The 13,147-nt window shown below is 39.7% G+C and overlaps 1 pseudogene; it reads right to left on the reverse strand.

Annotated features, from left to right (window-relative positions):
• Positions 1-2,908: 2,908 nt before the first annotated feature.
• LOC124963694 (60S ribosomal protein L6-like) lies at positions 2,909-3,764 on the reverse strand (annotated as a pseudogene).
• Positions 3,765-13,147: the final 9,383 nt, after the last annotated feature.

The raw sequence follows: 13,147 nt of genomic DNA on the forward strand, positions 1-13,147 counted from the left end.
GCCGCCTGAAGAGGTCTCCGGCTGCCCTGCCCTTATCCCTGAGGCTGATTGCAGATCGAGACTCTCCGCTGGTTCTTTGCAGGAGTACACTGCACTGCAGCGGCTCTGGGACTCGGAGCCTGCTCTGTTCAGACAGGCTCTCACTAGCGGGCCAGTTCCGTTCCGAGAACCTGGAGAAGCTGGCTGTGTGGGCGGGGCCCACCGCCGGAGTGCGCAGGACTGCCTGTGGATGACTCTAGCTGCCCTGCCCGGCTCCGATAAGCCACCTCTATCTGGGCCTGCCACCCGGGCCGAGCTTTACCCAGTGGGCAGACTCACCCGTGGCTCCACTTCAGTCCGAGTCTCTCAGTGCCTCCCCTTCTTAACTCCTGGGTTGTGGAGCGACTGGAAGTGCAGTCTCCCTCTAGGCCGCCATCTTGGATCGCCGCTAACAGTAGCTTTGTGGCATAAAATATGGTCTATTTTAGAGAAGGATCCATGTGCTGCTGAGAAGAAAGCATATTCGTTCTTTGTTGGATGGTATATTCTATATATGTCCGTTAAGTCTAAATTGCTGATTGTGTTGTTGAGATCTATAGTTTCTTTATTCAATTTTTGTTTGGACGATCTATCCAGTGGTGAGAGAGGTGTGTTAAAATCGCCTAGTATTATTGTGTTGTGGTCTATTTGATTTCTGGAATTGAGAAGGATTTGTTTGACGTACGTGGATGAGCCAATGTTCGGGGCATAGATTTTTATGATTGTTATGTCTTGCTGATTTATGCTTCCCTTAAGCAGCATGTAATGTCCTTCTTTATCCCTTCTGACTAGTTTTGGTTTGAAGTCCACATTATCTGAGATGAGGATGGATACTCCAGCTTTTTTGCTGTGTCCGTGTGCATGGTATGTTTTTCCCCATCCTTTCACCTTTAGTCTATGGGTATCTCTTTCTATGAGATGAGTCTCTTGCAGGCAGCATATTGTTGGATTTTTCTTTTTAATCCAATCTGCCAGTCTGTGTCTTTTGATTGATGAATTCAGGCCATTAACATTCAGGGTTATTATTGTGATATGATTTGTATTCCCAGTCAATTGACTCATATTTGTTTTTGATATGATTTGGTTTCTCCTTTATTTGGCTATTCCTTTAGGCTAGTGCCTCCTGTTGCTGATTTGCATCGTTGTTTTTCATCTCTTCCTCATGGAATATTTTGCTGAGAATGTTCTGTAATGCTGGCTTTCTTTTTGTAAATTCCTTTAGCTTTTGTTTATCATGGAAGGATCTTATTTCATCGTCAAATTTGAAGGTAAGTTTTGCTGGGTATAAGATTCTTGGTTGGCATCCGTTTTCTTTCAGGGCTTGGTATATGTTGTTCCAGGCCCTTCTAGCTTTTAGGGTCTGGATTGAAAAATCTGCTGATATTCTTATTGGTTTCCCTCTGAATGTAATTTGATTCTTTTCTCTCGCGGCCTTTAAAATTCTGTCTTTATTTTGTATGTTAGGTATTTTCATAATAATGTGCCTTGGTGTGGGTCTGTTATAATTTTGTATGTTTGGAGTTCTATAAGCCTCTTGTACTTGGTTTTCCATTTCATTCTTCAGATTTGGGAAATTTTCTGTTATTATTTCATTGAATAGATTGTTCATTCCTTTGGTTTGTTTTTCTAAGCCTTCCTCAATCCCAATAATTCTTAAATTTGGCCTTTTCATGATATCCCATAATTCTTGTAGATTCTGTTCATGATTTCTTACCATCTTTTCTGTTTGGCCAACTTTGCTTTCAAGATTAAATAATTTGTCTTCAGTGTCTGAGGTTCTGTCTTCCAGGTGTTCTATCCTATTGGTTATGCTTTCTATGGAGTTTTTAACTTGGTTTATTGTTTCCTTCATTTCAAGGATTTCAGTTTGTTTTTTTTCAGTATCTCTAACTCTTTATTGAAATGATCTCTTGCTTCCCGTATTTGGTCTTTTAACTGTTGATTGGTGCGATCATTTAATGCCTGCATTTGCTCTTTCATCTCCTCCTTCAATGCCTGCATTTGCTCTTTCATCTCCTCATTAGCTTCCCTGATCGTTTTAATTACGTACATTCTGAACTCCCTTTCTGACATTTCTTCTGCTCTGCTGTCATTGGGTTTTATTGATGTAGTATCTAGGTTTGTTTGGGACATTTTCTTCCCTTGTTTTCTCATATTGGTCAGTTGTCAGTGGGACCCTGAGATATTGCAGTTTTCCGCTATTGGTTTATAGTGTCCCGGTAGATTTCCAGTGTATAACCTCCCAGCCTTCAGTAGCCTGATGTCTTTTTGGAGGAATCTGATAAAGCAGCTCATCCGAAGAAAACTGCCCCTAGCCCCCTACTGGTTCCACAGTTTGGAACTGGCTCTGTGCGGAAATGCTCTCACTGTGGGCCTGCACAGAGCAGCTGGCCGTGTGGGAGGAGCCCACTGCCGGAGTGTGAAGGCTACCTTGGGAAGACTCTAGCTGCCCTGCCCGGCTCCAATAAGCCACCTCTATCTGGGCCTGCCACCCGGGCTGAGCTTTACCCAGTGGGCAGACTCACCCGTGGCTCTATTTCAGTCTGAGTCTCTCAATGCCTCCCCTTCTTAACTCCTGGGTTCTGGAGTGACTGAGGGTGCAGTCTCCCTCTAGGCCGCCATCTTGGATCGCCCCGTGAAGAGAGCCTGCAGCCGGAGTGGGCAGAGCCGCCTGAAGAGGTCTCTGGCTGCCCTGCCCTGATCCCAGAGGCTGCTTGCGGATGGAGGCTCTCCGCTGGTTCGTTGCCGGAGTACGCTGCGCTGCAGTGGCTCCGGGACTCGGAGCTTGTTCTGGTCAGAAAGGCTCTCACTAGCGGGCCAGTTCCGTTCCGAGAACCTGGAGAAGCTGGCTGTCTGTATCAGTTTTTAAATTAGGTTCTTGGTAAGAAATTTAGAACACCAGTTTGTGAGGATAAATTCCATTTGCTAGTGCAAAAACAGATTGCATATAGCCCTGGAGCTGAGGAATAGCTTTAATTTTGGGTAAAATTTGTGAGTCCACATCTTTCTGGATAACCTTGTGCTGCTCTGTAATCTTGTATTTCTCTTTCTCTGTGTCGAAGATTTCACCTTCCTGGTGTCTTGGGCTTCCTCAACTTCTTCTTGAAGTAAGCATCAGTAAGGTGTTTTGGGATTTTCACATTGCTGATATCAATCTTTGTGGAGGTGGCGATAACAAATTTCTGGTGTGTTCTACACAGAGGAACTCAATTAAGGGAAAGAGGTCCTGTCACAAGTAGCAAGCCAGTGCTCAACTGCTTCAGGAAAACCACTCTTTTGCCTCTGTGGCGCCCAGTGAGGATGATCAAGATGGTCCTTGGAGTGATGCTGGCTCGCAGTTTTTGCACATGCTGACTGAAGGGCTTTTTGCTGTGGCTCAACAGCTTCATGGCACATCTTCAGTCCGATAGTATCTAGGCATTTTGCGAAACTTAACCACTCTGGTTCCACCATTCTTGTCGCCACCAACTGGTTTTGTGACAGTAGCAAGAAACTTCTCCTTCTTCTTCTCAATTGGATTCAGCAGCCGAGGACTTCCTCTTGTGCATGGCCTTTCAGGAATACATAGCAGACCAGGAGTATCTGCCAATTCCTCTAACCTGGACAGGGTTTCGGCTGCAGTGGGGCTTCCCTTTCTTGGGTTTCTTATCCTTAGGGTCTCCCTTTTTAACCTTGTCAACAGCATCAACCTTCTTGGCTCCAGGTTTCTTCTTAGTGTCGAGCTTCTCAGCCTTTTCATCTGCCATTTTGCAAGATGGGAAAGAGAACTCCACAAGTCATTTTTTAAAAACTACATAGAAATCAAAAGTGCAGGAGGCAAATTATAGTCTTAACTTTTCAGAAAACTGAATAAATAATGTATAAGGCAAACTCAAGAAACATTTTATAGGACACAGAAAATGGATAAAGAGATAGATGAATATTTTGAGATTGAATATAATGCTGTATTGGACAGTTGTTTCTTTTCTGTTTTGCAGATGTATTTTTTCCTTTCAATAACCTTTTATGCCATGCCTAGTAGAGGTATCGATCATTGACATATTATGTGAAGCCTGACCTTTTTGTTCACATACAATCATAAGATAAATACTAGTAACTTGAAATGGTATGTAGTAAATGTCAGGCCTTGACATGAAGGATTGCCTGAGTTGAGGTATGATAAATGGATGAGGATTCTTCTCTTCCCACCTGAGAACTGGACATTAAATGTTATAGGATAACCATAAATTTAACCACAAATTAAATTGAAAAATTAAAGTTACTTGTATTTTGGAAATCTGATCATGTGCCTCCTCTGACCAAATGCTTTAGTGGCTTGAAGAAAACATCAAGATATTGGAGTAAGTTAATGACTTTTTGATGTTTTTAATAATTTCAAGAAAAATACAGTTTTCATTAAACAGTTAAACATAGTTAGCTTGTACTTCAGCAATTCCACTCCTAGGTACTCCTACAGAAATGAAAACATATGTTCATACACATAATTGTACAGAATATTTACAAGAACATTCTTCATAACAGCCAACAGTAGAAAACAACCAAATATCCTTTAACTGATGAGTGAATAAAGAAAATGTAGTATATCCCCACAATGGCATATTATTTAGCAATACAATGTGATGAAATTCTTATATATCCTACAACACAGATGAACCTTGATAACACTATGCTAAGTGAAAGAACTCAATCTCAAAGGTCCCTGCGCTATATGATTCCATTTGATTAAATGTCCAGAATAGATAAATCTATTGAGACAGAAAATAGATGACTAGTTGCCAGGGGCTGGGAGGGATGAGAATAAAGATGAGTACTGATAAGAACAGGTTTCTTTGAAGTAGTGAAAGTATTTTAAAATTGATTATGGTGATGGATACACGGCTATGTGAATATTCTAAAAAGTCATTTATCTGAATACATTAAATGAGTGAATTTGTATACTATGGAAAGCCTTTTTTTAATGAAGGCTTTATTTTTCTTAAACAGTAAGCAGAAAGGGAATGGCATATAACTGCTGCAAGACTCTGTCTGCTTCTAACCACCAATCTAAAATACCTGAGAGTCAGCTAATCATGTGCATTTGGAGAAGTCTAAGAACAGTGTTCTCTACTTGAACCTGAAGCTAAAGTTAATGACAGTAAAGTCTGGGAGGAGGAAATGCAGAGAAGAAGATGGTGGGAAGGTAGCCATCTACCTTGGTTCCCAGGCCTCACCCACATACCTCCAGTTGTTACTTTCTTCAATACAGAGTTAAGAGTGAGTTCACTGTTAAAGACAACCACTGGAATTAGAGAAAGATTATTGGTCCTTGGGTGTTGAGTCACATTTAGGATTGGAAACTGGGAGAAGCACAGTTAAAACAAGGGCTGAGGAATCGATGGAGCATCAAAGACTGTGGCAAAGAGAGAAAAGCCCTGGGATGGGGATTTAGGCCAATAAATCAGGGCTGGCGAGATCTATGGCTACTAGTGTAGAGCTGACAGTACAAAATAACTCACTCTGCTTCCTTTTAGCAACATACATAATATGCCATAGAGTGGTGGCCACTAGCAGTTGGTTTCTCTTTCTTTTTTTTTTTTTTTTGTGGTGCTGGGGATCGAACCCAGGGCCTTGTGCTTGCAAGGCAAGCACTCTACCGACTGAGGTATTGGTTTCTCATTTTTAAGCATGAGTTTTTGTTGTAGTTTCCTGTTTCACTTCATATATTGAAATATTGAATATGTTTGACATGGTTATGTTTCTTATTTTTCCATAAGTTGTTAGCTGATAAGGAGTAATATCAGGACTTAATACACTGGATTTTAGAGCACAAAAAGATGACTGGATAAGTTTTGGGTGTTCTTCTTTTGGGGAGAAAGAGATGGTGTTTTCATTTGTGAAAGAGAAATGTGCATTGTAATAGGGAGGAATACTTTTAAAGATGAATGTATGGCAATATTGGATGGGTGGTGTCTGTGTGTGTGTGTGTGTCTGTGTGAAAGAGAGAGAGAGAGAGAGAGAGAGAGAGAGAGAGAGAGAGAGAGAGAGAGAGAGAGAGGGAGAGGGGGAGAGAGAGAGACAAGGATCCTGAGTAGTTAAGAATGGCATGGAATGTAATAGACATCAACTCTGTCTTTGTAATTTCAACACCTCTTCTGTTTGAGAGCAGCCTCTTCAACATCTGGTGGGCATATGGTACATGCACTCAATACTGATTGGTCTTGGGTGCATCTCATAATAAAACCAATTAGAATCTTTTTATTGTGTGGAATTTATATGGAATCTGGGGGAGAGAAATCTCGTTTGCCTTGTGATAGCTCAAGCAGTAAATAACCTATAAGCCTGCCACTCCTGGGAGCAATTTTTGCTACCATTTTCAGAGAATTTATAAGAGAACAAAGCTAATACAGAGGAAAGTAAGCACTAAGGGGGCAAATATTTATGAATGTTTTGTTCATAGTTCAATCCTGGTACTTAAAACAGTATCTGGCACACAGCAGTTGCTCATTAAATGTTAGTTGAATAAATAAAATCAGAACTGAAAAATAGAATACTGGTGATGTGATCTAAGCTTCTGGTTCCAGTTATGTCTAGAGCCAGTTTTATTCTTTGGACTTCCCAGGTACCTGAGTCAGTAAAATTCCTTTTATTCTTTTAATAAGAGTGACAGATACTGTAAATTGCCTCATTCACTATCACTCCAATTCCTCATTAACATGACTTCCTTTATATCAGAGACTGGAAAACTAAAGTCTATATTACCCATATGCCTTTGCAGTGAGTATTTCTGCATGTGAGGTAGCATCCACCAAACAGATGCATCTGAATGAGATTTGGAAGGGACTTCTGAGCTATATAGGGTGGCTACCTGTCAGCAGAGTGGCAGAGGCATTTTGGTACTTTTGCAGCAGCTAGGTCAGAAACCCTGATGACTAGTCAGTTCCTACCTCTGTGCAAACAGCAAGGACAGCAGTCAGTTCTCATTGAGCAGCTCTCTTGACCATGGCAGAGGCAGCATGGTCTTTAGGTTAGTATGGTAGTGGCGGCAGCAGCATCTTTGTTAGGGCAGATTTAGATGTGTATCCAGGAGTTTTTCCTGAAAGTGCAGCTTCCTACCATAGGTCTTCCAATCGTTCAGTAACAAGTTAGTACTCTTTGATAAGTATCTCTATGCTTAAATAGGCTTGAGTAAATTCTTTTGACTGCAATTGTACTTTGACCAATATTATGAATATAAGTTGATTTCCTCTCAATAACAACTACAAGAGTCCAGGCTGATACTGCAGAACTTTGAAGATAAAAACAACAACAATTGGAGGAGGGAGAATAACAAAATATATGAGAAAAATTCCAAGTACATGAACACTGAAAAATGTCTGTTTTCAGTGGAAATATGTCAGTCTGACCTCAGGCTTCTGTACAATACCAACATCCACAGAAACTTGAGGGTGAGAATGCTATACTTACATGTGATATAAAAGATCTTAGAATCAGACCATCCATGTGTCCTGTCTGAAAAATTTCTCCAAGTAGGCTTTATATGGGCTGGGGTTGTGGCTCAGTGGCAGAGCACTTGCCAAGCATGTATAAGGCACTGGGTTTGATCCTCAGCACCGCATAAAAATAAATAATTTAAATGAAGGTGTTGTGTCCATCTTCAACTAAAAATATTTTTTAAAACTCCAAAAGATGAGCTCTATGACTCCAACAAGAGATCTGTCAAAACCAAAATATTAAAGATTGGGAAGTTTTGGTAGAGAAGAAGTATTGACATGTAACAACATGAAGTAAGCACATAAAAATCAAATTCATAACTGTATTACAAATCTGAATGCAAAACAAAACCATTATGAAAGAAAAAACTTTTTTTTTTTTTTGGTATGGGAAAGAATATCTATTAGGGTTCTTGAAACTAATGGAAACGAACTCTAAATAGCTTAGGCAAAAAAGGAAACTTATCAGGGGCCTTAGCCACAGAAACAAAACAGAAACTAAAGAATCAGGTCTCATAAAGAATAGGTACTGAGAAAGTCCAGGAATGCAGAAGGAACAAATTGATGTCTCCAGCCACCGGGATGCTCGGCTCCAACCATTGTCCATTTCTGTCATGTGAAAGCAAAGTGCCTCTGGTGTTCTCTGCTTATTACAAAGTAGAAAAGGAGGCTGGTGGTGTATAGCTCAGTTGTAGAACAATCCCCAGCACTGTAAACAAAACACAAAAAGGCAGGAGGATCACTTGGACCCAGGCATTTGAGACCACTAGTGAGACCCTGTTTAAAAAAAAAAAATAGTACAAAAGAACATTTCTTAACTCTATAGCTATAAATAACAATTAAGGCTTCTGTATTTTGTTCCAATACAGTAGTCTCCCTCATCCATGTCTCAAGACCCAGTGGATGCCTAAAATTGTGGGCAGTACTGAATCCTACATAGAGTAGACTCTTATTTTTTTCCTATGATAAATTTTGGCTTATAATTAGGCATAGTAAGAGTTAACAATAATAATAAAATAGAGAACAATTATAACAATATACGGTAACAAAAGTTATGTGATGGTGGTCTTTCTCTCAAAATATCTTGTCCTGTTGACCTTGGGTAACCAAAACTTCAGATAGAGGGGGACTACTGTGCAAACCTAGAACAGCAGTTGCAGTTAGAATTCCCATCTGATTATGCCAGCAGCAGTCCACTGTCATTCTTCAGTACTGTCAGGATACTTCCAGCTCCCTAACAGACCTCATCTCATGGGCTAGATGACTTCAAATCCCCATTCCTAAACCCATGAAGGCAAGGAAATGGACTTATTCAGATTCGAACTTAGTCTAACATTCATTTGCATGTACTAGGGAGAAGTTCGGTCTCCTTGAAGCCCATAGAATCCCATGGTTGTTTTATAACTTTAAAAAAGGTATTTTATTTGGCAAGTAAAAACATCTGTTAGGTAGGTCACAAATAGTGGCATCAGAATCTGAAATTCTTCCAGGGACACAGCATTGCCTTTGATTTACTCTTTTACTGGGGAGAAGGAAATTTTCCCTAGCACAGTAGTCCTTATTTCAATTCTAGGGACTTTTGTCAGTTGTTAAGAACATTTTATCCAATACGGAACTGGGGAAAAAAAAATCCAAGAATGAATGGGTTTAAAGTTCGACTGGGTCAAACTATTCATTCTAACTCAGGTACGTCTTTACTTTGATTTATGTGTGCTGAAAATTACTGTTAGCTCAGAGCAAGTATCTAAAATTTCCAAAAAGCCTTAATTATTTATCTCATCCTAGGACACAGTTTTCCTATTAAGTTGCCTTTAGGAATATCAAAGAATAATAGAGAGTGAATTTTTGCTATTACAACATGGTACCTCATCTCCTATTCAGATAAAATACTCTAAATTTGTGGATTCAGCTCTGAAAATTGGATGAATAAACTATAGTTTGACCTTAGGTCAGAACTTTATTCAAAATGCCTAAGATATTTTGGTTCCACAAATCAAGTAAGGCTTTAGAGGAAAGCCTTGGTTCAAACTGCATAGCCAGAGATCTCTGAGAGTAAGATCACTCTGATTATCTGTTCTTCCAGTCTTTTATTATATACTTGCCCCAGATTGTTCAGAGAGGTTATCTAATTTTGAGGATGCTGAGATTTTCCTATACATATTAAAAGGAGGAAGCACATTTTTTTTTTTTTTTTTTTTTTTTTTTTGCGGTGCTGGGGATCGAACCCAGGGCCTTGGGCATACAAGACAAGCACTCTACCAACTGAGCTATCTCCCCAGCCCGAGGAAGCACATTTTGATTGAAACATTTTTCATCAGTCATTTCCAACATTCAGAAAATAGTAAAGTTTGCAGTGAAGAGGACTGAACCCAGGGCCTTGCTAGGCAAGTGTTCGACCAATGAGCTATATCCCAAGTCTGGCCAACCTTTCTTTCTCCTTCCTTCCTTTCTTTTCTTTCCTTTTCTTTCTTTCTTTATTTTTTTCCCTTTGTTGGAATTTCTCTCAGCACTGAGGATCTCCAGGCCTTGAAGAAGGAAGAGTCATTCCAATCCTTCTTGGGGCAACAGTTACGGGTGTGTAAGCAGGACACTCTCGATGGAACTATTCCAGCATTCCTATCTCAGGGAGTCTTTAATTTCCTTCTTGTATGTAAGCCAAGGGATTTTTGGCATCTCCACTTTTCTTAATGAGGGCCAGTACTGGATTCTGATTTGCCTTATCCAACCCAGTTAGACACCCAACTGCTTGAGCCAACACTTTGAATGCAGAACTTATGATGAGTGCGTCTATAGTGATTGCTTTTAAAAATATATTCCCAGAACATTTCCACCAACAGTTTGTTTACTTAAAGTAGCAAATCTCTGCAACCTTTGCGGTTTGAAAAAACCCCTCCTGTTAGCAAAGAGACAATCCTGACCAAATATCTGAGATATTATTGCCTGTCATTATCCTTTATGTGCCCCAAACAGCCTGGCAAATTGAAGTACCTGTTGTTTAAAGTGCCAGGAGTGGTGTGGGCAAAATCTAAGAAGAGCTGGGCGCGGTGGCGCACACCTGTAATCCCAGTGGCTCGGGAGACTGAGGCAGGAGTATCGTGAGTTCAAAGCCAGCCTTAGCAATGTCGAGGCACTAAGCCACTCAGTGAGACCCTGTCTCTAAATAAAATATAAAATAGGGCTGGCGATGTGGCTCAGTGATTGAGTGCCCTTGAGTTCAATTCCTGGTACAAAAAAAAAAAAAAAAATCTAATAAGAGCTCCCCTCCAAAAATCATTATCCAAGGGGTTCTCAAAAGGATCAAGAGTGGGAAGTATCAAAATTACTTGATGATCCTTTGCAAAATGTATAGACCTGCTTCTACCTCTCAGGGATATATAAGAATGGTAGAGATTAGGGTAGGGAGGTCATGCATATTGAAAAATTTCTCTAGAGTTTTTGATAGGCACCCTCCCACACTCACAACTCATTACGCCCCATACTGCTACTATGCACCCATCTTAATCATGAATATGGTATAAGGGAGGTGATAAAATTGCTGTTTACAATTAATTATAAGGAGGGGAACTCTTCTTATGTTAAAACAAATTGTGTTCATGTTGCAGCTCTTCCCTTCTCTATAAAAGAATAGACAGGGGTTGTGGTGTAGTTCAGTGGTGTGAACAAGGCCTTGATTTGATCCCTTCAGCACCCCTAAAAAAGGGTAGATGAAGTATTCACTCCTGCCCCATTTGGGGGTTTAGCCATGTGACCTGGATCAGGGGAAGAGAGAGGAAGTGACAATGTGTTAGTTTTACACAGAAGCTTTACAAAGCAATTTGTGTTACTGCCTACTCCTTTGCTGTTCCCTCTGCCTTGAGAATGGCATGTTCCTTCAGCCTGGTTCCTAGAAAGAAACAGACAACAGAGTTGCAGCATTGACAGGCACTGTGAGTAAGAAATAAATGCTTGTTTTTAGATGCTGTAGAGATGTTGAGTTGTTCGCTACTGCAGCAGATCTGACCAACATATATCAAAAGATTTTTTTTTTATTATTGCTGAGCACCTTGATGGATTTGGCTAGGTATTTAAAGTAACACCAAAGCCTGAGTTTAGGGTATGAACTACAGGGAATACATTTTTTTATATAAGAAAGCAGGACATTTTTGTTCTATCTGCTTGAGGGGTAATTGACCAGGGAAATAAACAGATAAATAGAAGGTCTAATGAGGAAAGAGGATAAGCGATCCAAAAATTGTTAAAGGATTTTTAGGCCAGAAAATCTAATTTGAAATTTTGTATTGTTTCCCTTTTAGCTAAGTATAGTAATACACATACCATATGTGAATGCATTTTTGTGGAAATCTAAGAAAAGCTTTGAGTTCCACTCTTGGGTTAATTGTCCAGAAAAGGAGAAAGAAACAGCCTGTTGGTTTCATCCATCAGTTGCTACAATTGAACACAAGCATGAATTTGATGTTTGAAGAGACCTTGGGAATGTAAACCTCCTAGGGAATTTGTAAAAATTATAAGGAGGGCCTTATTTTCACAAGCCATGTAGTCAGAATTCACAACGATCTTTTCTAGAAACTTTGGAATATACCAACTGATATCTAGGAATAGATTTGAAAATCTTAAATAAATGTTAGATTAATTCTAACTACAACTAAAATAATAATCTACACTAAGTAGTGTATATCCCAGTAATCTAAGAGTGTTAGATAGGAAAGTTATTAGGATATGTTAGTATAAGAAAAAAAATCCCTCAATGACTACCTAATGATGGTTGAATGACATCTGGTAAATTAAATACTAACTTAACTTAAGGAAAAAAAAAAAAAACTCACTAAAAGGTATAATCTGGGTGCAGTACTGCAAGCCTGTAATCCTAGTGACTCAGGAGGCTGAGGCAGGAGGATTACAAATTCAAGGTGAACCTTAGTGAACCCTGTCTCAAAATAAAAAATAAAAAGGGTTGCTTGGAGGGGCTGGAGATGTGACTTAGCAGTAGAGCACTTGCCTGGCATGGGTGAGGCCCTGGCCCTGTGTTCAATCCCCAGTATGGCAAAAAAAGGAAAAAGAAAAGAAAACTGATTGTAAAAAGCTCTGGAGGTATAGTTCAGTAGTAAAGCACCCTGGGTTCAACCCCCGATATCATACACGTAAAGTATAAAAGAAGAGAGTCAGGGGTTTACACTCTCAGTGATAGAATGATTGTCTAACATGCAGAAGACCCTGGGTTCAGTTCCAAACACCACCCAAAAAAAGTGTAAAAGAAGAACGCTTTACTGGAATTTAAAAATATATTTTACCTTTCTTTTATTTAAGATGGGAGATGGTGGTCTCACTATATTGCCTAGGCTGGCCTTGAACATGAAATCCCCGTGCCTCAGCCTCCCAAGTGGTTGGGATTACAGATATGCATCAACAGGCCTAGCTTAAAAAAAAATCTTCTAAACTGTCATCATGAAACCTTTTGGTAAGAAAACCTCTAATAACTTTCTTCTGGAAATTTAATCCAACATAAAAAGGCAGAAGACAGAAATAAGAATTATAAATGTTAAAAGCGACATTATTAATATTCACAGATGAAATGATTCAATACTGAGAAGATTAAAAAAGATGGTGAATAATATTAGCAAGATAGTCTTGCATAGATCAAATTAATAGTGATAGACACATCA

This window comes from Sciurus carolinensis, chromosome 1, assembly GCF_902686445.1.
Source record: "Sciurus carolinensis chromosome 1, mSciCar1.2, whole genome shotgun sequence".
Classification (NCBI taxonomy): Eukaryota; Metazoa; Chordata; class Mammalia; order Rodentia; family Sciuridae; genus Sciurus; species Sciurus carolinensis.